Source organism: Triturus cristatus, chromosome 11 (assembly GCF_964204655.1).
Source record: "Triturus cristatus chromosome 11, aTriCri1.1, whole genome shotgun sequence".
Taxonomy (NCBI): Eukaryota; Metazoa; Chordata; class Amphibia; order Caudata; family Salamandridae; genus Triturus; species Triturus cristatus.
In genome coordinates, this window is record NC_140594.1 from 1100772854 (window position 1) to 1100797664 (window position 24811).

The 24811-nt window shown below is 46.7% G+C and overlaps 1 protein-coding gene across 2 annotated transcripts in view; it reads right to left on the reverse strand.

Moving 5' to 3' along the window:
- The window catches only part of LOC146786069 (dehydrogenase/reductase SDR family member 4-like), a 128532-nt gene extending 104758 nt beyond the window's left edge, over nt 1-23774 (reverse strand). The window contains exon 1 of one of the 2 annotated variants that reach the window (XM_085633959.1): nt 23638-23774. The gene's annotated coding sequence lies outside the window, so the exon portion shown is untranslated. The remainder of the gene's footprint in view (nt 1-23637) is intronic. The other variant, XM_085633960.1, reaches the window with a different exon arrangement.
- Nucleotides 23775-24811: the final 1037 nt, after the last annotated feature.

Here is a 24811-nt window from a genome sequence, read left to right on the forward strand (position 1 = left end):
CACAAAATCCAACATAGCACACAGGGGTGAGGAATGTACAGGAAAAAATTAAAATTTACAACGAAGAGCGAACTTCCAAGAGGGGCCTGAGAATAAAGGGTACACAAACACAAAATCCAACACAGCACGCAGGGGTGAGGGATGCACAGGAAAAAATACAAATTCACAATGACGAGCGAATTTCCAAGAGGGGACGGAGTATGAAAGTATTAGTTCTGAAAGTGTCTTTGGAAGAGAAGAGTTTTGAGTTCAGCTTTGAAGATCCGGGTAGAGGAGGTGGCACGGAGCAATGGGGGAAGTGAGTTCCATATTCTCACCGCATTGCCTGAGAAGGATTGCGCCATCGATCTTTCCATTTTGAAGACGGGGGGCTCAAGCAGAAGCTGTTCCGCATTATGAGAGGGTCGAGAGCCTCCGGACAATTTCAATATATTTGCCAGGTAACGAGGGGAGGACATGTGCAAGGCTTTGTGTGTGATGCAGGCAGTTTTCTAAATAGATCTTGCCTCAATCGGAAGCCATCGAAGAGAGGACAGGATAGGAGTGATGTGGTCGCTTCGTTTAGACCCTGAAATGAAGTGAGCTGCTGAATGGAGGATGGATTTGAGAGGGGAGATGTGGGATTTGGGTAGGCCCGTCAGAAGAGAATTGCAATAATCCAGTCTTGAGAGAACCAGCGATTGTACCAAGGTTTTTAAGTCATTCTCTGGGAAGAACCGACGGATCCCCCATAGAAGGCGCAATTGGTACCGTGCGTTCTTGGCAATAGAGTTGATGTGGGAGATTAAGTTGAGTCTTTTGTCAAGAATGACACCTAGAGATTTAGCGCTGTCGACAATGATGGGTTTGTTGTTGAGCAGGTTCAGCCGATCCATCCACGATTGAACAGGAGGAGGTGAGAGAGAGGTCGAAAGGAGGAGGAATTCAGTTTTGGCGGGATTTAGAATGAGTTGGTGAGCTAACATACAGTTGTGGATGGAGTTGAGAGTAGAGTCAAGTAAAGAGAGATCGTGTGCGGAAGACACCTTGAGGTAGATTTGAGTGTCATCCGCATAAAGATGGTAATGGATCCCAGATTTGCTTAGGAGGTTCCCTAATGGTTCCAGGTAGAGATTAAACAGAGTGGGTGCCAGGATAGAGCCTTGAGGGACACCTTGACCTACAGCCAATGTAGATGAAAGACTGTTCGCTATCTTAATCATTTGGGATCTGTCTGAGAGGAAAGAGGAAAACCATTTAAGCACTGTGCCATCCAATTCCATTCTCTGTTGTAGAGCGTTGAGGAGGGTGCTGTGATTAACAGTGTCAAAGGCTGCAGAGAGGTCAAGAAGAATCAGAAGACAGGATTCCCCGGAGTCGAGTATATGCAACGCATCATCAATCACTTTAAGCAGAGCTGTTTCAGTGCTGCAATTTTGGATGAAGCCAGATTGGAAAATATCGAGGAGATTATTGTCCATAATATGTAGGGAAAGTTGTTTTGCAACACATTTTTCAGTGATTTTCGAAAGAAAAGGGAGGTTGGTGATAGCAGAAGTTGTTGAGGTCGGTTGCATCAGCGGAGGTTTTTTTTTTAGAAGAGGGGTAACCTGTCCTGATTTAAGGGCAACAGGGAGGGAGCCTTGACTGAGGAAGAGATTCACTAGCTCGGTCCAGTAAGAGAGAGTATGGGTGTAGAAATCGATGGCGATGATGCTAGGGATGGGGTCAGAGGAGTAGTTGGATGGTTTGGTTTCAAGAATGCATTTGAGGAGGTCATCTTCCGAGATGACGTCAAAGTATTGCCAGGTGACTAAGGATTTCCGCTCCTCAAAGGGGTTGGGGTGGGCGACTTGATCCACCAGTGCTTTGACCTTTTCATCAAAGAAAATGGCGAAGTCGGCTGCTTTCTTTGTGGAGTCCTCTGGCTTAGTAGTTAGGGGAGAGCAGTTTGGGTTTTTGATGAGGTCAAAGAGTTTTTTGGGTCTGTTTTTGGCTGAGTCAAGGAGGGATCTGAAATGGGATGCTTTTTCATGGAAGATGTGGTTGTGGTATTTGGATCTTTCTGAACGAAGCAGAGAGAGATTGAAGGTAGAAGGAGATTTTCTCCAATGTTTCTCCAGGATTCTAAGGTTTTTCCTTTCATTGTAGAGAGCTTTATTGAACCAAGGTGCTGAGGGGGTGAGTCTTCTCCTTTTGCTTTGGAGTGGAGCGACATTGTCGATTTCAACTGCTAGGACTGAGAGGCACTGAGTGGTGAGACTGTTGACATCCACGTTAGGGTCAAGTCTAGGAAGTGACCGCATAGCAGAGTCACAAAAAGTGTCAAAATCAATGTTTTTAGTGTTGCAGAACCAGGTAGTAGCTCTTTTAGGTTGGCCGAGAGTTATAACATGCGAAAGATGAAAACAGAAGGGAACGAGGAAGTGGTCAGACCAGTCTACATGGATGGGGGGGAGCAGTAGTCAGCAGGTCTGCTTTGGATATAACAAGATCCAGAATTGAGCCCTTGGCAGCCAGATATTCCCTCCCCGTTTCATCCGGATATTATCATTATATACGCATGCAATGAAGACAATGGAAAGAGAGCTACCACTTTTCTGCTTGCGATTGTGTGGCATTCAGAGAGTCACAGGAAGCACGCAAAGGACACAAGGCTGGAAACGTCACACGTAAGAGAGCTGGCACCTTGCCAGCCCTGCAGATGGTGTTTGCAGGATTTAGATATGGAGGCTCGGAGAGCAAGGAAAGAAGGGGAGAAGACAGACAGAGGGTAGGAAAAGTCAGACAGCTTGAAAAAGGAAGGAATAGACTGTCACCGCAGAAAAGACTATCCCCTACTTCAGGCGCGCAACACCCATTGGGCTCACCGGGCTTCAGCCCCCCCCCCCGTCATGTGTGTCAGCCCGGCTGAGACAGCCTCGCGGGCTGGCGTCCGTCTAATTGAAGCTGGACCCGAGTACTTCACAGGTCTTTAAAAGACCATTTACTTGTTAATGAGACTTTTGTTGTGTTTTCACCCCTTCTTACAGCCACTCTGCCTATGGCTGGAAGACTTAGCCCCCCCCCCCCCCGAAATTTGGCTCTAGTTGCCCGCCTGCCCTACTTTGGCAAATATGTCCGGTGGCCGCACCGTGTGCCCCTCCGCATACGGCCGTCTGGTCTGTTCTCTCCTGCTTCAGACCGGAGACTGAGGCGCAAGGAACACTCGATCTGAGTGGGCCCTCTGGAGGGGGGCTCACGTAGAGCAGCTAGACTTTCTAGCTAGACCTTCGGAATTCGACTATTTTTTTTTTTTTACATGAACTCGACCCGAAGTTATTGGACCCCCTTTTCATAAAGCACCAGTTGTATGACCCAAGGACACATTGACCGACGCCGGGACTCGAACCTAACTCTCCAGTTCCAAACGCGGCTGCTCCGACCGTTGTGCCACATCAGCTTCCATGCGAGAGAGTAACTAAACTAAACTTGTAGGTGGCCAGCCAAGACTTGAAGTGTTATTTCATTCACACATTATGGATGAATCAGAATTAATGATAACAACCGTCGCCAAGGGCCTTACCGGAAACACTCGCTGCCAGAAATTGTGTAACAGTATAGCCTGTTATTTACTGCTCTTTAAAAATGCAGGAGTGGAGCGTGAAGCACCCTAAAGAAAAAAAAAACAATTCGGTTCAGCAAAATATATTTTTGCCAGTTTTTTTTTCTCCAGTTCCTAGGCTTCCAGTGCTGTGAATAGATAATCCCACCACCATGTTCCATCATCCAATGTTCAGTGTAATGGAAAATGAAGGGCAGTGCTGGAAGTGTGTGCTGTAGGGCCCCAGGCCGGTCAGAGGTTTACGGCGCCCCAAATGTAACAACCAGTGTCTTTTGCTTCTGGTGTCATGGAGCCACCGTACAGCAGACCCTCACACTGGAATTTAATAAAAAACAAATTAGACCTCCTGCCTTTGTCACCAGTGTAACGATACAAACAATGAGATGACCAATGAACATCACCCTTCAGTAACAAACCTTTCAGCAGCATGAAACATTTCAGGGTGGTATTAAAGCTATGCACCTTTTTTGACTTCCTCTATTACCATGTCATTTCTACTCTTAGAAACGGTGATCGTTTTGTAAGATTTTTTTTCTACCCTTAAACAAAGTTGCCTAACAAGTCCAGAGGAGCCACAAACAAAGATCCCTGTAATCTAAAGCCTCTGGGTTTAAAGTCCCAACTCTGATAGTGCTCAAAATGTAACAAAGGTTCCTGGGGTAATGCTTTCAGTACCCGGGAGACTTATGATAACAAAGTTAAAATAACATGTAGGGCTTTTGTGGAGGCCTGCCACTCTTTTGGCAGGCTTCAACATATGACATTATCTCAGCTGCTACCCCACTTCTCCAATCGGGCAACTACAAAAGACATATGCCAATTTTTCTTAAGCCCAGTGAGGGTTTATAGGGCGATTTCCTGAAGCACATGCAAAGCTTTTTGATCCCATAGGAAATAATGCTAAAATGATTAACTTTTAATTATATTTACTAAACATTACTTGTAATAAAATGAAAGTGTGGTAATATTTTATTTTGTTAAAAAAAAATGATGTGAATAAAAATACATTAATACATTTTACGTTTCTGAATTGCAAAATTGATTTGGAACTCCGTAGTAATATGCAATTTGGAACATGCATGTGAAGGACAATCATTCTGAATTGTCAGTCAGTGAGGTATGTCTCAATGGTTTGCAACCATAATTCCAGTCACAAACCATTCATCTATTCCAGGGTCCAAAGTTGAGGTGATAACTGATTAACAAAGAGGAAGGAATCACTTTTGGATCCCTTCACCTTTGAGAATCAGTGTGGTCACTTTAGGGGCAGTAGGCCTCGGGACCACTGCCCTATGTCACTGGAGTTTTCCAAAACAAAAACCTTTTTTTGTCTTTTTAAACCAGCCTGGGATCTATTAAGGAACGTTGGCTAAATTTAAAAACAAGGGGGCAGATTTACAAGCCCCCTGTGCCACCAGTACGTCACTTTTTTGACGTACTGGTGGCGCATGTTACTGCTCCATATTTACAAGAAAAGGAAAAGCCACCCTGCGTGGCTATTCCTGTCCTTGGAAATATGGCCCCTTTACACACAGCACTTTGCGTGAAAGGGACGTTCCATGGGTGTTGCTGTGGGTGTTCCCAGGCAACACCCATGGAACAAGACACATCTGCAGATTTATGAGGAATTGTAAATCTGGAAATGCGTCTGAATGCTGCGCCACCCCGTAGCGAGCCGCAACGAGGAGAAATGTTTTCTTTTCTCCTAGTTTTTTCCTCTTTCAATGCCTGCTGCATTCTACAGCACGCATTAAAAGACGAAAATGCCTGTAGTGATTGTTTTTGTGCAGGAAGGTGCCCCTTCCTGCACAAAAACAATCTCCCCGTGACGCAGGAATCCTTGCACCATGGTGCAAGGGGGCCTGCGCCGGCGCATGGCAGCAGTTTGTGCGCCAGCGCAGGGGAGAGCACAGAAATGCAACATATTATTGTAAATATGTTGCATTCCTGTACTTGGAAGTGCCGCAGCGTGGCGCAGCCAAAGGGCTTGCGTTGCCGCGCTGTGGCACTGCCTTGTAAATCTGCCCAATGCTCTCCATTATAGACAGGAATCACAGGGATGAGCCCAGTGATTGTAGTCAGTTTTGTGAATTGACCTTCTCGATCAATTAATCAATCAGGATTTATAATGCGCTGCAAATTGCCCGTGAAGGTCTCAAGGCGCTGGAGGTCCTAGCTGCTTTGCGGTCCTCCGTTCATTCGAACAAATATGTCTTGAGTCTTTTTCTGAATTCCGGGAGCGATGTGGCTTCCTGAGGTACAGGGGAAGGTCATTACAAGCTTTGCCCGGCAGGTTAGAGAAGGAGCTTACTCCGCTATTGGATCAACAGATCCGGAGGATGGCTGGTTGGTTGATTGGTGAAAGGTCATTCGTTTGCTGATGTATGCTGGTCCTTTATTGTGCAGGGCTTTGTATGTGTGGGCCATTATCTTGAACTGGCATCTCTTCTGGATCGGGAGCCAATGTAGCTTCTTGAGGTGCGGGGTGATGTGAGTTTGTCTGGGGAGGTCAAGGATGAGCCTTTCCACCACAGTTTGTATTGTCTGTAGTCTTTTCAGGAGGCCTGCAGTGGTTCCTACATGAAGAGTGCTACCGTAGTCCAGCCTGCAGGTGATGAGGGCTTGAGTGATGGTCCTTCTGGTGTCAATTGGGAGCCATCTGAAGACCGTGTGGAGCATGCATAGGGTGTGGAAGCAGGTGGATAGGACTGCATATACTTGTTTCTGCATAGATAACTTGCTGTCGGAGGTGATGCCAAGGTTGAGGGCGTGGTCTGTCGGGGCGAGGGAAGGGACAAATTCAGCAGGCCAGCAAGTGTCATTCCAAGGCAAGATATTGTTTCCAAAGATGAGGACTTCCGTCCTGTCCGAGTTGATCTTGAGACAGTTATCCTTCAGCCAGTCGGCGATATTCATCATACATCTGTGGAAGTTTGTTCTGGTGGTGGAGGGGTCTTGTGACAGCGAGAAGATGAGCTGGGTGTCATCGACATATGAGATGATGTTGAGTCCGTGTGATCTGATGGTGTTGGCCAGGGGGTCATGTACGTGTTAAAGAGAGTGGGGCTGAGGGATGGTCATTGTGGTACTCTGTAGATGGTCTCCTTGGGTTCCGAGGTGAATTGTGGGAGACGGAATCTCTGGGTACTTCCGGTGAGGTATGAGGCAACCCATTTCAGGACATCTCTTTGGATTTCGATTTGGTGAAGTCTGCTGATCAAGATATGGTGGGAGATTGTGTTGAAGGCAGCTGACAGGTCAGGAGGATGAGGGCTGCTGTTTTGCTGCCGTATAGGAGGGCCCTGATGTCATCAGTGGCTGCTATCAGAGCAGTCTCAGTGCTGTGGTTGGCTCAGAATCAGGATTGAGAGGCGGTCTAGGCGGTTGTGGTGTTCCAAGTGTTTGGCAAGTTGCTGGTTGATTGCCTTTTCAAGAACCTTCACCGGATAGAGGAGCAGGAATATGGGCCAGTAGTTCTTTGTATCTGTTGATTGAGTGGATGGTATCTTCAGGAGAGGCCACACTTCAGCGTGTTTCCAGTCCTCAGGGAAGGAAACCGTGGTGCTGGAGGTGTTCAGGACTTTCTTGACCTCGTCACCAATTAAATTACTACAGAGGTTGGGGATGTGGTGGGGTCATGGGTCCGTGGGTGCTCCAGAGTGTATGGAGTTCATGATGGAGATTGTGGCTTGAGTTGTGAGAGGCTCCCAATGTGTGAGCATGTGTTCGTGGTTTGTTTTTGTGGGTGTGAGTAGGCTGATGCTGTTGGCGGCGGGGTGTTGGGGTGAAGTTACTGTAGATGGCTGAGATCTTGTCATGGAAGAAGTCCGCCAGGGTGTCACACAGTTCTTGGGAGGGGGTGATGTCAATCCCGGTGTAACAGGGTTGGCAAACTCCTTTACAATGGTGAAGAGCTCCTTGCTGTGGTTTGTACTGGCTTCTAGGCGGTCTGCTGAAGCGTTCTTTGTTTCTCTCAGGAAGCAGTGGTACTGGTTGAGGGCTGTTTTGAAGTTGGTATGGTCTTCTGTCTTTTCGCTAGTACACTACTTCCTTTCTAGTTTCCAGCAGTTGCGTTTGGAGGATTTCAGCTCGATGGAGAATCAGCTGACACTTCTGGCCGGTGCTTTGGGTTTGGCTGGCTTGGCGGCGGTGACTGTATCAGCGAATTTCATAATCCAGTGGGAGAAGTTCTTAGCAGCCTGTTCTGGTGATGTGTCTGGGAGGTGGGAGTTGAGAGCATTGCTCCACTGGTCTTCTGATAACTTTTTCTAGTTTCTGCATGTTGAGCTGGGGGCGAGGTGCAAGTGTTGGTATTTCTTGAGATGGTGAAGTGGACACTGTAGTGGTTGGTCCAGGTGAGCTGTGATACTTGATTGTACTTGACTCTGTTGATGGACGTAAAAGTGGGGTTGTGCATGTGATCTGCATTGTGGGTGGGGTCAGTGACAAGTTGTTATAGTCATGGTTTCCAGGAGGCTGGTTATGTTTGTATTGTCTGGGTCATTGAGGTGGAAGTCAACGTCTCCTAGGAAGATGTAGTGTTCAGAGACAATGACGATCTGGGCAATGAGGCCAGGGATGGCATTGTAGAAAGCTGGGGCATGGTCCCGGTGGTCTGTATGCAAGGGTCCCTCTGATGGTGCTTTTTCCATCTGTGTGAAGTTGGAAATTAAGATGCTCCATTATCGGGGTTCGTTCATCTGAAGAGGTTGTGCCGCGGATGGTGTCCTTGTAGAGGATGGCAATTCCGCCTCTGTGTTTGTTGATTTGGTCCCGGTGTATTATCTTGCACCCTTTGTATGTGGCGATAGCGATGTCTGGTGCGGAGGCGGGGTTCAGCCAGGTCTCTGTGAGGCTGATAATGTCCAAGTGAGGGATGAGATAGTGTCCCAGATCTCCATGGCATGTTTGCTGAGTGATTGTGCGTTGAGTAGAATGAACTGGAGTTCTGCTGTGGTGGTCTCAGTCAGCGTGGTCGGTGCAGTCGTGTTTGCAGTGTTTCCAGCATTGTTGGGGGCTTCAGTGTTGCAGGTGAAGTGGCAGTGCTGGCAGGAGAACGGTTCTCTGGTTGTGCATGGAGATGTGTAGCAGCAGTTGTTATTGTCGATGGGCCTGGGGTCTGGGACTCAGAGATCTGTGGTGGTGTAACTGCCCCGGGTGGAAGAACCAGGGTTCCTGGCGCGGTCCAGGTCGCAAACGGGCGCAAATGGGCACCAGAAGTGCTTGCCTTCGGCGAGCCGGTGGCGCTGCCGCGGTCTTCATTAGGTAGATCCTGGGAGAAAGGAGGGGCACTGGGATGCACTGGGTGGGGCTAGGCAGCAGACAGGAAACAGGTGGCAGGTGGGAGCAGCAAATGAAGAAAAAAGAAGAAGCAGTGAAAATTAGTCAAAAGCAGAAGAAAGTACTCAATAAAACAAGGGAAAGGAAGCAGAAAGCAGTAAAAAAAAACAAAAGCAGGAGAACCGCTCAGAAAAAACGAGGGGAAGGAAGGAGAAAGCAGTAAAAAATTAGGCAGAAGCAGGAGAAGCACTCAGAAAAAAATGGGTAACAGTAAGCTGAAAGTAGTAAACAGCAAGGCAAAAGCAGAAGAAAGCACTCAGAAAAAATGGAGGAAAGGAAGGAGAAACCAGGAAAAAATTAGCCAAAAGCAGGAGGAAGTATTCAGAGAAATGGGGAGGAAGCAGAGCAGTCCACTAGCATTTGAAAGATGGGCCTGGGACCTGCTCCCTTCTTGAACATAGCTTGGTTTGCAAAATCATATTTAATTAGCAAAAAGTCAGTGCACAGTTTGCCACCACATTTTGTGAATGTAATGTTTGTACATCAAGCCCAATAAACATTATTTATTTTCTCTATACTTTCCCATAGGGAGATCTCTGAAATGCTGGCGAAGATGACCACTTATGTATGAAAGGTTACTTTGACTAACTTTACACTCATAAATTCAGTCTTAGATGCCTCCAACCTCTGAACTATGTGGTTGGAGACATGTAACTTTCCACTCAGGTGTAAATCTATACTCAGAAATGGTAAGTAGCGAAAAAGTTTAGACTTACACCTAAGTGAAGTAGACTTAGACATGTATTAATCTACATGTGTAAATTTACCTTTGTGAATAGGTCCCTTTAAAGTGTTTTCTTTCCTCAAATGTTGCTCCCAAACAGGCACACAAAATCTCTCTAAAAGCAGGGCTTTGAATCCAAATATCTCCAATTTTTCTCTAGGGTTTTTTGGAAACCATTATCAGCATTTAAAAGTTTACATGCTCACTGACAACCTCACAAACCTTCGCTGCCCAGTCAAGCTCAGGGTCATGACGAGGGAAATCAGAAGACACTGAATAATTCAAAGATTAGATTTTTAACCTATCAGGGAAATTCTGACGCCTGGTGAGAGGGAAAAAAGAAACTTGTTGGGACTTAAAAAATGATATCAGTTTTCAGGGTTTGTGAAATTGGCTCATTAAGTGGCCCTTTTAGCAGAAAATAATGTGTACTTTTCTGAGTGCACATAAAATGGCTAACCTTCAGGCAATCATAACTCCTGAGTGTCTGGTGTCCTCCTATATGTCCATTGCATGACATGCAGTCTCTTCACTTGAAGTTCTTTTAGGAGGCTGTTTTTTTATGTAGTGGGCCAATGTAGGGGCAAACCTTGCAAAAAGTCTAGATGACCCTTATTGGTTTACAGGGGTTTACTTCAATAATCCCAAGTGCTCTATTTATGGTAGTGTGGCGAGCAACTTAGGCTTATCAATCAATCAATCAAACATTTGTGGAGCGCACTACATACCTGTGAGGGTCTCAAGGCGCTGGGGTTGGGCGATACTGATCGAACAGCCAGGTCTTGAGTAGCCTCCTGAAGGTCAGCAGGTCTTGGGTCTGTCGTAGGGTCAGTTGTAGGGTGTTCCAGGTCTTGGTGGCGAGGTGGGAGAAGGACCTCCTGCCGGTGGTTATTCTTCGTATGCATGGGACGGTGGCGAGTGCGAGGTCGGCAGAGCGGAGCTGATGGTTGGGGATGTAGAAGGAAAGTCGTTTGTTGAGGTAGGCTGGGCCGGTCTTGTGGAGTGCCTTGTGTGCGTGGATGAGGAGCTTAAAGGATATACTCTTGTTGACGGGCAGCCAGTGCAGGTTTCTTAGGTGGGGGGTGATGTGGCCGTGGCGTGGTATGTCGAGGATCAGTCGTGCCGAGGCGTTTTGGATGCGTTGCAGTCGTTTGATGAGCTTGGTCGTGGCTCCTGCATAGAGGGCGTTTCCGTAGTCGAGTCTGCTGCTGACGAGGGCCTGGGTGACTGTTCTTCTTGTATCTGTCGGGATCCACCTGTAGATCTTGTGGAGCATGAGGAGGGTGTTGAAGCAGGAGGAGGAGATGGCGTTGACTTGCTTGGTCATGGAGAGCGTTGAGTCGAGGATGATTCCCAGGTTGCGTGCGTGGTCGGTGGGTGTCAGGGCTGCCCCCAGTGCCGTCGGCCACCAGGAGTCGTCCCAGGCTGCAGGGTTTGGAGCCGAGGATGAGGACCTCCATTTTGTCCATGTTCACCTTCAGTCGGCTGGTCTTCATCCAGTCGGCGACGGCCTTCATTCCTTCATGGAGGTTGGCTTTGGCGGTGATCGGGTCCTTGGTGAGGGAGAGGATCAGTTGAGTGTCGTCGGCATAGGCGATTATGTTGAGGTTGTGCTGTCGGGCGACTTGTGCGAGCGGGGCCATGTAAATGTTGAACAGTGTCGGGCTGAGGGAGGAACACTGGGGTACGCCGCAGATGATCTCGGGGACTTCGGATCGGAATGGGGGGAGGCGGACGCTCTGGGTTCTGCCGGAGAGGAAGGAGGTGGTCCATTTCAGGGCTTTGTCTCTGATCCCTATGGCGTGGAGGCGAGCGCGTAGTGTGCGGTGGCAGACGGTGTCGAAGGCAGCGGAGAGGTCCAGGAGGATGAGAGCTGCGGTCTCACCGTTGTCCAGCAGTGTCCTGATGTCGTCGGTGGCGGCGATGAGGGTGGTCTCGGTGCTGTGGTTACTGCGGAACCCTGACTGGGAAGGGTCCAGGATTCTGTTTTCTTCGAGGTATGAGGTTATCTGTCTGTTGACGATCTTCTCGATGACCTTGGCCAGGAACGGGAGCAGTGAGATGGGCCGGAAGTTCTTGAGGTCTCTAGGGTCTGCCAAGGGCTTTTTGAGTAGGGCGTTGATCTCGGCCTGTTTCCAGCTCTCTGGGAAGATCGCGGTCTCGAGGGAGAGATCGATGACGTTGCGCAGGTGGGGTGCGATGGAGCTGCTGGCTTTGTTGAAGATGTGGTGCGGGAATGGGTCGGATGGGGAGCCGGAGTGGATTGTGCTCATGGTCTTGATGGTGTCATCGATGCTCACGCTGGTCCAGGCTAGTAGGGGGTGGTGGTCGATGGTGTGCAGAGAGTCTGTTGGGTTGCTGTCTGTTGGGGCTGTCTGGGTGTTGAAGCTTTCATGGATGTCTGCTATATAGGCTTACCAGATGGGAGTCTTAAGCATTCGTTGCACACACTCAAGAAGAATTTCGAGATCAATTTAGAAAAATAACACAGATTTTATATAATTTTAGGCATCAAGATCATCAGAATCAGGTAAGTACTGTGAGAGTTGGGAATTTTACCAGAAATCAGTAAAATAGTCAAATAGCGGTTTTTGAGGTATGAGCCCCGAACATGGTAATATTATCCTAAGGGAGGAAAAACATATATAGTAAAACAGTACTTACAGTCGGTGTACAGGGATACCCTTTTTGACATAAGGTGCTGGAGTACCAAAGGCCAAAGAAACACCAGCAGTTTGAGTTTACGTGCCCTAGTCTGTACGGGTGCAGAGATGTTGGACGGGTTGGTAGCCTTGAGCTCTAAACTGTTGAAGTCAACGGTACCTGTAACAAAAAGGCTGCAAGTGGAGACTAGAGGACAAGTCTAGCAGAACGCAAAGGGGGGCGCTGCTCATGAGGTAGTCTGGAGCAATGAGATGCAGTCAGTTTCCATGAACTCGGGCTATGGCGCTTTCGGTGCAGAGGGCTGGCTGGCCATTTGCATTTTAAACTTTCATAGTTGTCTTTGGTTTTGCAGAGTAGGGGTAAACAGGACACCTGGGCCACTATTGTTGTGGGCCTCACTGGCCTTGAAGTCCATCAATGTCAGGTCAGTCTTACTTGGTGGTGGTGTCCGACTGGACACCAACAAGTCCTGGTTGATGCAGGTACTCTGGTATCCAGAGTACTGGAGGAGTGAGGCTCCTGGAGGGTCTAGCATCTCAAAACTCGGTGGAGAAATGGGGCACACCTTCTAGAGTCACAAAGACCTCCTGCTGTGTACCGGGCAGATGCAGTTGGTGTAGATGCAGCGGGATGGCTCTTCCACCCCAAGGCAGATGCTAGATAGTTGGCACAGTGCTGGACAGTCCTTCAAGTGTTGGAGAGGATGCACAGCACTTTGGACGAGTCAGGTCTTTGCAATTGTTGAGGTACCAGCAGCCAGGCAGGCTTTGGTGCCAAATCTAGAGCAGGTCCTCTGTTCCTGCATTCTCTGCTCTTCTATGGTCTTAGTCTTCTCCCAGGTAGACAAATCTGTTTGTCTGGCATCGAGGGGACCCCTAAATACTGACTTTTGAGGAATTTAGGGGAGTGTAGGGTAGTAGCCAATGGGCTACCTACATCTTGGGTGTCTGCACCTCCTATATGACAATGTCCTGAAATGGACATAATCCTGACCCAGAGTTCCTAGTTTCACCAAAACCAAAAGTGTGAAGCCCTTCTTTTACTCTCCACTTCTGGTGGCCCAAATGATGGGTATGCCCTGTCTTCAAGTGTGACATGACTTCTGGCTAGCAAATTTCACACCTGCTCTGGTGCCAAATGGACACCAGGGCAAGGGGTGGCGTTCCCCAGGTCTGAGGGAAGGTGGGGTTGCATATCAAAGGCAGCAGAGGCTTTGAATCATCTGGCCTTGATATGCTAAATCACTAGCTATCCTGCTGGAGGTGGTGTGAACACCTTCCGCTGGAGCTAGCATTGTTTCTTGCCTCTGAGAGCGTGGGCTCGCACCTATATGTGGTCAGAAACTAGTCTGTGGTGGCAGGCTGCATGTTACTAGTCAGCCCACACACTACAGGAGTAGTAGATTTACAGCGGGTACCTCTAAGATGCCCTCTGAGTGCATATCACAATAAATCTGATACTGCTACCAGTATAGATTTATTGAGGTGAGGTGTTTGATACTAAACACCATTATTTTCATTACACCCATTATGTAGCTGGGTAATTCGTAATGACCAGTGCCCAGTACATACCTCTAACATGGCTTCCTGATCAATTACAGTGTCTTAGTAATGGAACTAGACATCACAGGGCAGATTTACAAGCCCCTTGCGCCACTTTTGCGTCATTTTTCCCATGTTAAAAATGACGCAAAAGTGGCGCAAGGGGCTTGTAAATCTGCCCCCACAGGGGCATATCTGCTCATGCAGAGGGGCCCTCACAAGTAACATAATGCACTCTGCCTCAGGGCTCTAAGACCTAATGTAGGAGTGACTTACATATAAGACATGCAGAGTGTTTGGGCATTGCACACAGAGAGTGTGCATTGTTGTGTTTTCAGAATGGCTTGCGCCAATTCACGCATACCGCAATGGCAGTCTGCATGCAGTTTTTGTGTGGTTCGTTTTGAGTGATATAATACATGCTGAAGCGCATATACCCTCTCTTTAGTACCCATTCCCAGGGTACCATAGGTACCATTTACCAGGGACTTACAAGGGTGCTAACGTCCTTGTCAATTGGATTACAATTCAAAATGTTGCAGTTTTAGGGAAAGGGCACTGGCACTGGGGGCCTGGTTAGTAGAGACCCAGTTCACATCCAATCAAGAACATCAGCACCAGTGGGCAAAAAGTGGGGTAGACCATTCAAAAGGAGGCACTTTCCTACAATTCTGTTAATTCATTGTTTGCTTATTTTTCACTTTGCATTTGGCAGACACCTGTAACACTGCTAAACTATCACTTAAGGTTATTTTTCTTTTAAATAAGAGTGCATGTGTACCATATTTGCACATATTAAACTTAATAACCTTCTAACCTACAACTCTAAGATGACACCGCCATTTTGCCTCAGTGGAAGAACCTAGAAAGGCCAGGTGCATTAACATGTTAAGTCCTAGGACTGTGTTCCACTGTAAAGTCCATTGCCTGTAGGGAAAAGACCCACATTAACAGCTTGGGGGTTCACCTTTCATTTGCATTAACCATCTGAGTGGCCTGTGGTCAGTTTGAATCAGGAAGTGAGCACCAAACAGGTATGGTCTCAGCTTCTTCAGTGATCAGACTAAAGCAAAGGCTTCCTTCTCTATGGCACTTCAACGGTGTTCTCTGGGGAATTAACTTTCCTCTAATAAAAGCAAATATAATTGAAGGGTGGCATAATACATGCTGCAGCCCACAGGCACCCTCTTTAGTACCCATGCCCTAGGTACCATAGGTACCATTAACAAGGGACTTACAAGGGTGCTAAAGTCCTTGCTAATTAATTACAATTGAACATGTTACAGTTTTAGGGACAACGCACTGGCACTGGGGCCTGGTTAGCAGGGACCCAGTGCACATCCAATAGAACAGTTTGCAGAAATGCCAATTCCCCTGATGTGAAGAGGGCCCCACTAGGGCAGTTGGCATTTCTGCAAACATGGATACCCAAAATGCCCTAAGTAGACAACAAGCCCCTAAAGACATCTTGGCATATTCCTAAAAGATCCCCTTGGGGGAGACTAAAATGGCCATGGGAGGAATAGCATACTGTGTTGGGATACCAGGCGCATGCATATACCAACGCTGGTGAAGTCCTATTGGACAAAACACGATGGCTGGGCTGATTGACTTATGACAAAGAAATCAATAAAATTGGATTTGAATACAATTGGATTTGAAGATAAATACATGACTCCTAATTGACTGAATTTGAATGAATGGTTGTTATCTGCGATTTTTGGATAACATTTTTTTTTCTCTTTGAGCTTTCGTTACTCAAACGGAGACAAACAAATTGTGATTATTAGCACTCCTTTTTATAAGTTTCTGTAGAAAAGTTTTGACAGAGTGTGATTCCTAAGCATCAATGTCACCTAAAGTTGAGAGCAACAGTTCTTGATTCATAAAAAAAGAAATATAAACTAGTGCAATCCCAGATGGCCTACACTGCTTATGTGTTGTTTATGTATATATAAATTTAGCCAAGTAATGTATTCATATGTACACGTTGAATGTTAATACTTTAAATATGTATGCATGAATTTTTATAACCACATGATTATATCCCCAATGCCACATCATTATATCCCAATGTTATCCCTAATACTCTAGGGTCCTGTGTCAGGGGGATAGCCATTACAAGACATATCATAAGCAAAAGGTTAACAATCTTTTTGGATATCATGTGTAAAAAACAACCAAAGTTACAACTCACAGGCTGTCATCTGTATGTAAGTCAACACTGTTGAACCTGTGTAGATCATCCATCAAGGTGCAATTGTCAAAAATAAATACACTACCAGCTAATGTTTGAGAAACATGTAGGTGAACTGTTGTAGATGAAAGCTCACAGGGTGCAAATTGCATCTGCTGTGACTATTCTCAATGGGGCAACTGAAACATAATATATCACCGCATCTTTCTGCAGCCAGATACAAGAGACAGTGGTTGCGCTTCTTAATGAAGTGTGGAATCTCCAAAGCTCCCTCAGGCTATCCTCCTACCTTGCTGCCTCATGCAGCTTCCCCTCCAATAAGTTGTGCTCTTATTGGTCTTACATGTTCTCCCAAAGGTCATTCTTCCCCTTGTCTGGGTCAGTCACCTGCAGTTCATCTCAAAGGCGTTTCAAGGCATGGGCAAAGTAACCACTTCACCAGAGCCTCACTATCCACATGGGCAAAGTGGGCACTTTCCCAGGACCCCACTTTCCACATGGGCAAAGGGCCCCCACTTTCTAAGGGAGCACCTTGGTAAAGTGGTTCGGACAGTCAGAAACTGAGTAGCAATAATGGTGGACTTAAAAAACAGATTCTTTCTCAATCTGACAACTGGGAATAACTGCTTCAGAAAAGTTTATGGCATATTTAGAAGGGCAGTGCACCATCAGTGCCTCACTTTTACCAATATTCCGGTGGAGTAATGCACTGCTCCATATTTACAAAGCGGCGTTAAGCCACTTTGAATGGCTTAACGCCGCTTTGTAAATACGGTACCCTTTCACGCAGATATCTGTGTGAAAGATGCATGCAATGGGTTCCACTTCAACACCCTTTGCTTATTTGAGCTGACTGAGATTTACAAGGATCTGAGACAGTGTCAAAAACTCACACCATTAAAAAGCAGGTGTCAGATTGGCGCAACGAGGAGAAATACTTATATTTCTCCTCATTTATGCTCTTTCTATGTGTGCTGCATTCTACAGCACACATAGAAAGAGCAAAACATCTTTAGAGATTGTTTATGTGCAGGAAGTTGTCCCTTCCTGCACATTAACAATCATTATCTGCAACACAGACAACCTTGCACTATGGTGCAAGGGTGTCTGTTTTGCAGGAAATCATCAAAGGTGTCTGTGTTGGTGCTAAGCATTTTTTTGTAGCGCATCCCTGCATTTTTAAAATGATACAGAGAAGCGCTGAAAAAAAATTCTTGCAGCTCCGCACTGCGACATTTCCTTGTAATATACATATACCCCATAGTGTGCCTTTGTAGACTGAGGGGCCTTTCCAGCCTTACACTTGGCATTATCTTTTCAGTTGGTGTTAATTAAAAAGAAAAATGCTGCCTCGTGGCTTTCTATTCACTCCCCCATAACACATCTATCTCACTCTCCTCTTTGCATCTTCCTCTCTGTCTCTACTTCACTATGTACCTACCTTGCTCTGTCGCTGTCTCATGTCTCTCCATCTCAGCTATATCCACCTTTTAACTCTCAATACAGCTCTCTCTACCTTCACTCTTCACACAAACTCACCTCTCGCTAGCACTGTGCTAATTCTACATCCCTAACAATGTAGCCCAACTCTCTACATCCCTCTGCGTCTCTCTGCTTAGTATCCATATCCGTTCTCTGCTTCTCTCCTCTGGCTTCTTCATTTGTCTCTCAACCGAATTTCTCTGCACCTTATCTCTATTACTCTCTTGCCTTCTCTCATGAATTAACCTCTCTCTAATTCTGTACATCCTCTCTTAACCTAACACTTCCTTTCCTCTCGCTCTAGCCCATATATCTATTACTACATACCTTCTCTCTACTTGACCCTTCTCACACACTACATAATTTCTCATTTTACCCCCAATTCTTTCTCCATAACATCTATCACTATCGTACTCCTCTCTAGCTATATCTCATATTCTCCCTTTTTATCTCTATCCTTTCGCCCTTTCACTCTCTTTCTCTTCTCCATCTCTGCAACTCTATTTCAACACACCCCGCCTACCTCATCTCCCTTTATACATCGCTCTATCCAATTTCTTTCTACCTCTCTGTCTTACCCTCATTTTATCTTTACATTTGAATCAATACCATCACTCTTTCCCTTCCTCTCTACTTCACCTCTTTTTTCTCTACATCTCTCTTTCTATCCTTTGCCCTGCCCAGGGCCAGACTGGCTTTTTATTCCACCGTACATTTCCCCGGGGGGCTGGACCCTTGAACGCCGGATCTAAAAAAACAAGGGCTGCCCCTGGTGTCTCTGTCACTTTCCTCAGCTCCCCGAGGGTATTCTAAGCCAGCTTCAGAGGGTTCAAGAGAGGAACCAAGAGGGAGGGAGGGGAGAGAAAATGATCAGAATAGATGGGAAGAGATCGGAGTGAGAAGAGACGGAGCTTGTGTGAGGAGACAAAGGGAGCCAGGCTGCTTTGAATATCTTTGTCAGGGCGGCTCTTGGTTCCCCAGTCCAGCCCTGGCCCTTACCTCCAGCATTCGCTCCTTCTCTCTTTATCTGCTTTATCTTTAATACCTCTTCTAAGTTTATCCCTCACTCTACTGCATCATTCTCTTTCTACCTTGCATCTCTTGACACTTCTCTCACTACTTCAATTCTTTACCAGTCCACCTATCTCTAACCCACACACGTTTCTAATTTACCACTCTCTCTCTGTACCTTGTCCTTTGATTTTACTCACCCCCTCACTCTGTGCATTTCCCTCTCTCAATGCCCAGCTCTCACTGAATCTCTCTAAAAACCCCTGTGTGTCTCTATCTCTTTCTCTACCTCTTTATCTTTCTACCACTCCTTAGATTTTCTTTCGAGTATCTCACCGTTCTCTCTTTACCTTATGATTCTTCCTAAATCACCTGTGTCTCTACATCATTTCTACCTCTTCCTTTTCTCTCTACTTCACCCTGTTCACAATTTTGTTGTATATTTTCTATGTATTTTCCACCTCCTTCTACCTCTCATTTCACCTAATGAAAAGAGTCAGACGTCACGGTCTATCCATAGAAGTTTACACTTGGAAAGAGGAGAGAAGGGGCACAGCAGCAGAAGAGAATTAAGAAGCAATTGTCGGGCTACACCAGACAGAATGGTGATAATTCTCCTAGCAGTGTTTTGACTTTCACTGTTGCAGCGAGAAAATACCGGTAGTTAAAGATGATTTATATGAAATATCCTTTTTTTCGTTTTTTGGAGTTCTGTCTAGCGTGAATTCGACTCAAAGGTAACGGAGCGCTTTACACCAGCACCAGTTGCGTTACAGACGGACGCATTCATTTTTGGTAGGCAAGGGGAGATGAAGTGATTTGCCCAGAATCACAGGATGTTGAGCGTCCCTGCCGAGACTAAAACCCTGTTCCCCTTCGAGGTAGAACGCTCTAGCTTAGACCACATCCTCTCCAAGTCCACTAAACATCCACCAAGTCACCTTCCCCTCCTTTCCTTCCCCTCATAGCCTGTTTTGAAACTGAATTCTACATAAACCATTACTGTTAGTAGACAAAAACAATACTACGTCAAAGGGTAAAAAGAAATGGCCTTCCAATGTTTGCTCAAGTGTTCTTTCGTACAATCTGCAAAGTGAACACCAGGCTGCTTGAACTCTTTGCCAAGACTGCATTCCTGTGTTTATATGCACATAGAGTTCCATAACATAAAACAAGATAGAGGGGGCTCAGAGGACCTCGCTCTGTGCAATTCAGAACATCATGTTAATATAACATTTTTACTCAATATAAATAAACTATTATCTCTTTGACAAAAGTCAAAGAGATATCAGTGTCTGAACATATTTCATTGACAGTCAAAGCTAAAATATGAGGGGGCAGATTTATGTTTCCTGGCGCATCCTTGCAAATCAGCAGGGATGCGCCAGGAAAGATGCGTCACGCAAGTTTACCCTTGCGCCACCACAGCTGCGCCGCATTTACAATGCAGCGCATCGTGGCGCAAGGATAATCAGATGCGTGACGCATCTGATGGCATAAGGGCGGCGCATTGCTGGAGTCGTGTCGCAAGCACGACGCAACTCCAGCAATGCTCTGGGGCTGCCCATACCGAACATGCTGCGTCATGCCTTACGCCTGCTTCAAGCAGGCGCAGGGTTTTGACGCAGGAGCGTCGGAAAAGTGACTCAGTGAAATCTTGTAGATTTCACTGCGTCACTTTTCCGAGGCTTTTTCCGATGGAACGCCCACCCTGCATACATTAAACCTGACGCAGGTTTAATGTAGCACAGGGCTTTACAACGTGACGCATCTCCCTAGATGCGTCACGTTGTAAATAAGGCGCAACATGGGCATGGTTTACGCCGCCGCTGCATCACAGAAGTGACGCAACGGCGGCGTAAATGTCTCGCAAGGGGCTTGTAAATCTGCCCCGAGGTTCTTAAGAGTTCAGTGAGCTTCCAGAATCTGGTTTTTGTGGTTCCAGGAACAGTGGCATTACTTGCAAGCACTCACTATTTCCCCTTACATTGCAAAGGCCTCGAAGAACTCAGCTGATGGACAGACACAGGCGAGGAGAAGGCACAATGCCCACTGTGACTACTCAGGTTGGTTGAGGCCAGGGACCGAATGGGCACCAAAAGGAACCCTGGAAAATGGAACATCGTGCCACCAAGCAGGTAGGTATGGCTGATGAAAGTTGACAACTCCCTTCCCTTCACAGCAATGAAAGATCCTCTTCTCCCCAAACCATGTGCAATACCTGTAAGGGCCTGCTCACTGTTTCTTTTTTTAAGCATACAAACTAAGGAATGCAACCCCAACACTGATATTTCTGTGTGTTTCTTTAACCACAGAGTGTTCTCTTACCTTCTTCATATGCTCCTTCTTAGTTCTGGCGTTGGCCAAGGCCTTTTGATTTTAAAAAAATTATACATATAATATATGTACTTATAGGGGCTTTCAGTTACCCTTTATCCATTGGTCTGAAGTGTAATTCACATTTTTCTTTCACTCACTACAGCATGTCCCTCACTTTGCTGTGAGGGACGGCATTCTGCTCTTTCACAAGGAGAACCTATGTGATTTTAAAGACCATATATATTTTTGCTTTTACGTGATTTTTTTTGGTGAGGCCGCAGCAACTCCCCCAAGTTTTACAGACACCATGACAACATAAAACAAGCATTGGCACAGCCAAAAGGCTGGGGGGCAACCCCAGACCTATTCATAGTGCCAAACATTCTTTCACAGGGTGCATGACCTGTGTGCCTCTATCCACTGACAATGAATGGTGTGTGCTTTACTTCTGCAGCCTTGTTCTCTGGCTACATTGTGTTACCTCAAAGGCTTGTCCCTGTGCGGAAAATACACATAACTTCACCAGCGCATCTCATTGGCATTAATTGAAACAAACTTTCACTCAAACACTGAGCTAATGCAGCCGGATCCCTTCCTAGCTAGGGAGCAACAGAGCTCTCTACATTAGGGGGAGTGCTGGGAGGCAGTATAATAACTTTCTGTATATCAAGTGGGGAATTTATGTCTTCGAAATGCACAATACATTACAATTCATGACTGCATTTCGCATAATTACATTTTGTAACACACTGTGTGATTTGCCCAGAATCACAGGACCTTTAGTCAGTAGCTGCGGCGAGCACTGGCACTAATACCCCTGGTTCCCAAGTCGATCGCTTCGCCACAAGACCTCATCTGGGGAGAGGGTGTGGTCCGTCGTATTAAACTGCCGACTTAGGTGCTGGAAACCAGGGTTCGAGCCTCGGGGTCGCGTCCACATCCTGTGATTCTGGGCAAATCACTTAATCTCCCCGTGCCTGAATGTGTAATGTAAATACGGTGCTCATGTAAAGCGCTCCAATACCTTCGGGTCAAGATCGCGCTATATAAATATGCAAAAAAAAATATATAAACATCCCTCCTGATCGCTCTTTGCTATTCCAATGCCGGAGCCCACACAGAGTTAACTGAGAGGCACCGTGCAGCTCCCTCCAGACTTTTAGTGCCACAACGACATTGCTAGAAACCCCACACACCTCTGCTTATGCACATATGTCTCCATCACCACAGCTCCAACTGAGAGGGGTATATTTACAAGCGGATAGCGCCATCAGAACGCCACTTTCAGCAATGCTCTGGTGGCGTTATGCTCTTCTCCACATTTACAAAGCGGCGCTAAGCCACTCTTTGTGGCTTAACACCACCTTGTAAATGCGACCCCTTTACACGCATCACTTAGCATGAAAGGGGCATGCGATGGGTGTTGCTGTGGGCAATCCACGGCAACATCCATTGCTTGTTGACGCTACCCCAGATTTACAAGGATCTATAAATCTGAGGCAGCACCAAAAGCTAATGCCATGCAAGAGCAGGCGTTAGAATGGCAAACAAGGAGAAATACTTTTCTTTTTCCACGTTTTTGCTTTTTCTATGTGTGCTGTATTCTGCAGCACACATAGAAAGAGAAAAATGCCATTAATGATTGTTTATGTGGAGGAAGGTGTCCCTCCTTGATCATAAACAATCATTAGATAATGAACATTTGCTAGTTCTATGTGTGCTGCAGAATGCAGCACGCATTGAAGTAGCAAATCACCATTATTGATTGTTAATGTGGAGGAAGGGACCCCTTCCTGCACATAAACAATCATTCCTTGCAACGCAGGCACCCTTGTGCTATGGTGCAAGGATGTCTGTGTTGGCGCTAGGCTGCTCATTTTAGCACCAGAGCTAGTGCCATATTGTTGTAAATACAGCGCATCCCTGCGTTTTGGAAATGTCGGTGCGTGCCCCTGCAAGTTGCCGCAACTCCGCGCTCCGACATTTCATTGTCAATATGACCCAGAGTACCCTAAGCCACACACAACACATCCAACGCACCCGAGCCCCAACGCAGAATCCTCTGCTGCTCAATTACTGGGAGTCATTCACAGCTCTGCCAATGCACCTTAGTCTTGCCATATAACTCCCTCTTAGTCTTGTACTGGGGCCTACACAGCTCAGCCAGAGCATTTCACAGAGAGCTCAGTGACTACCTGTTATTCCACCACAGGCATCAAAACATACCTCTGCAGACACATCCTAACAGATTTTAAGGATTAAACGTCAACAGACAAAAAAAAAATAATAGCAAATCCATCAGATCTCGGCCCTGAAACCTATTGGTTTTGCCAATGCTTGCTGACATCTTATATAGCTGCCGTGAAGGCAGATCCATCAACGGTGGCTAACTTGAAAGGTAATTGAGTAATATGCTACAAAATTCATGAAAAGATGACCACTGCAGATGCGCACATATTAAAGATGGACACCTTTGAAAGCATTTTGCTTTATTTACAAAAAAACTATCCCGTTCAAATATGCAGCCGTGCAAAATAACCTTCCCTTTCTCTTGCGGTATTTTCACTAATGCACCTCTTTCCTGACCCAAACTATCCTGTTCCTTCTGCACTGTGCCTCAGCCGGGGTCTGCAGCCTCCTATTTTGCACTAGTCAGACCCCAGCAACAAAGTGAATGTATTCGCGGGCAGACAGCAGCGTGGGAAGGAGACAGGGCCCTGCAGGCAGCAGGAGCCGCGGTGGCTTAGCTGCTTTTAATCCATGGCACCTCACTCACCTTGACCCGGCTTCTGCCTCACCTGTAGGTCTGTAGCACTCGGATCACAGAGCAGCAACGGAGGCAGTGACTGTGGCCTCTGTGTCCCTGGCCACTCACAGGGTCCGAGAGGGAACAGCAGGGCAGGAGCCCCGCCTGCCGGATCAGAGGGCGTGTTTGGCACTAGGGGGCCCTGCAGAGGACTTTGGAACTATTGCGTCATGCATTGTGTCTTACTGATAACAAAACGACCTGCACTCACAGTCATTCAAACGCATCTCAGAATCGGCACACAGTGTCTGGGCCTTGTACTCACATCCCAGGGACACCCCCCTCTCTCCTCTAAGGGAGCTGGTGAGCTGCTTAACTTTTTACAGAAACCAAGCAGCAGGGCGGCTGCACTGCAAGCCCCAGACAGCTCTGGAAATCTTTTTTATACCAGTTGCAAGCGAACCGCTGGCTAGTCCACTCCACAGTCTTCAGTGGCTCTACCTTAAAGAAAACGACCAACATATTGGTTCTACATGTGCATTTGTATGATTCCCCAATGATACTAGTTAAAAGCAAGAGGTTTAAAAGGACCTACTGCAGGGCTTCCTACCTTCCCAAGCCCACCTGTAGGTGGACATTACATCTAAACCAATGCTTAATTTGAGCCGGTGGTTTCCGGTGCTCAGCGCCGGCATTTAATCATCAACACCCGCGCTTTTTATGAGCACCAATTAGGGACATACTCTTTTATGGAGAGAATAAGTGATTTGCCCAGGATGTCGAGCCCACGCTGAGACTCAAACCTGGCTTCCCCGCTCCGGATTAGGCAGCTCTGGCCATTACACCACATTCTTTCCCCACTTTCATTGTTGGTAGTTGGTTCTGTTTTAGGTGGCGCTAACAGGAGAAATGGGCTGATGTAAGCTGCCTCTTGATGACAGCCCCAGCACTTATTTTTTTTACAAATTAACCACTGATTCAAACAATCACTCCATCCGGCTCAAAGCTACTCTCTTATGGCCTTTTCTTACGTTTGCATTGCTATAATGCTCCAAACACATAAAAATCCATCCCCATCAGCCAAATGGAGGGGCCTAGATTTAACCCCTTCAGTGCCACGCCCTTTCCCCCTCCTGTGCCGGGCGTTGCACTAGTGGGTGGGGTTCATGACGAGATAGTCTCGTCATGGGCACAGCACAACCGT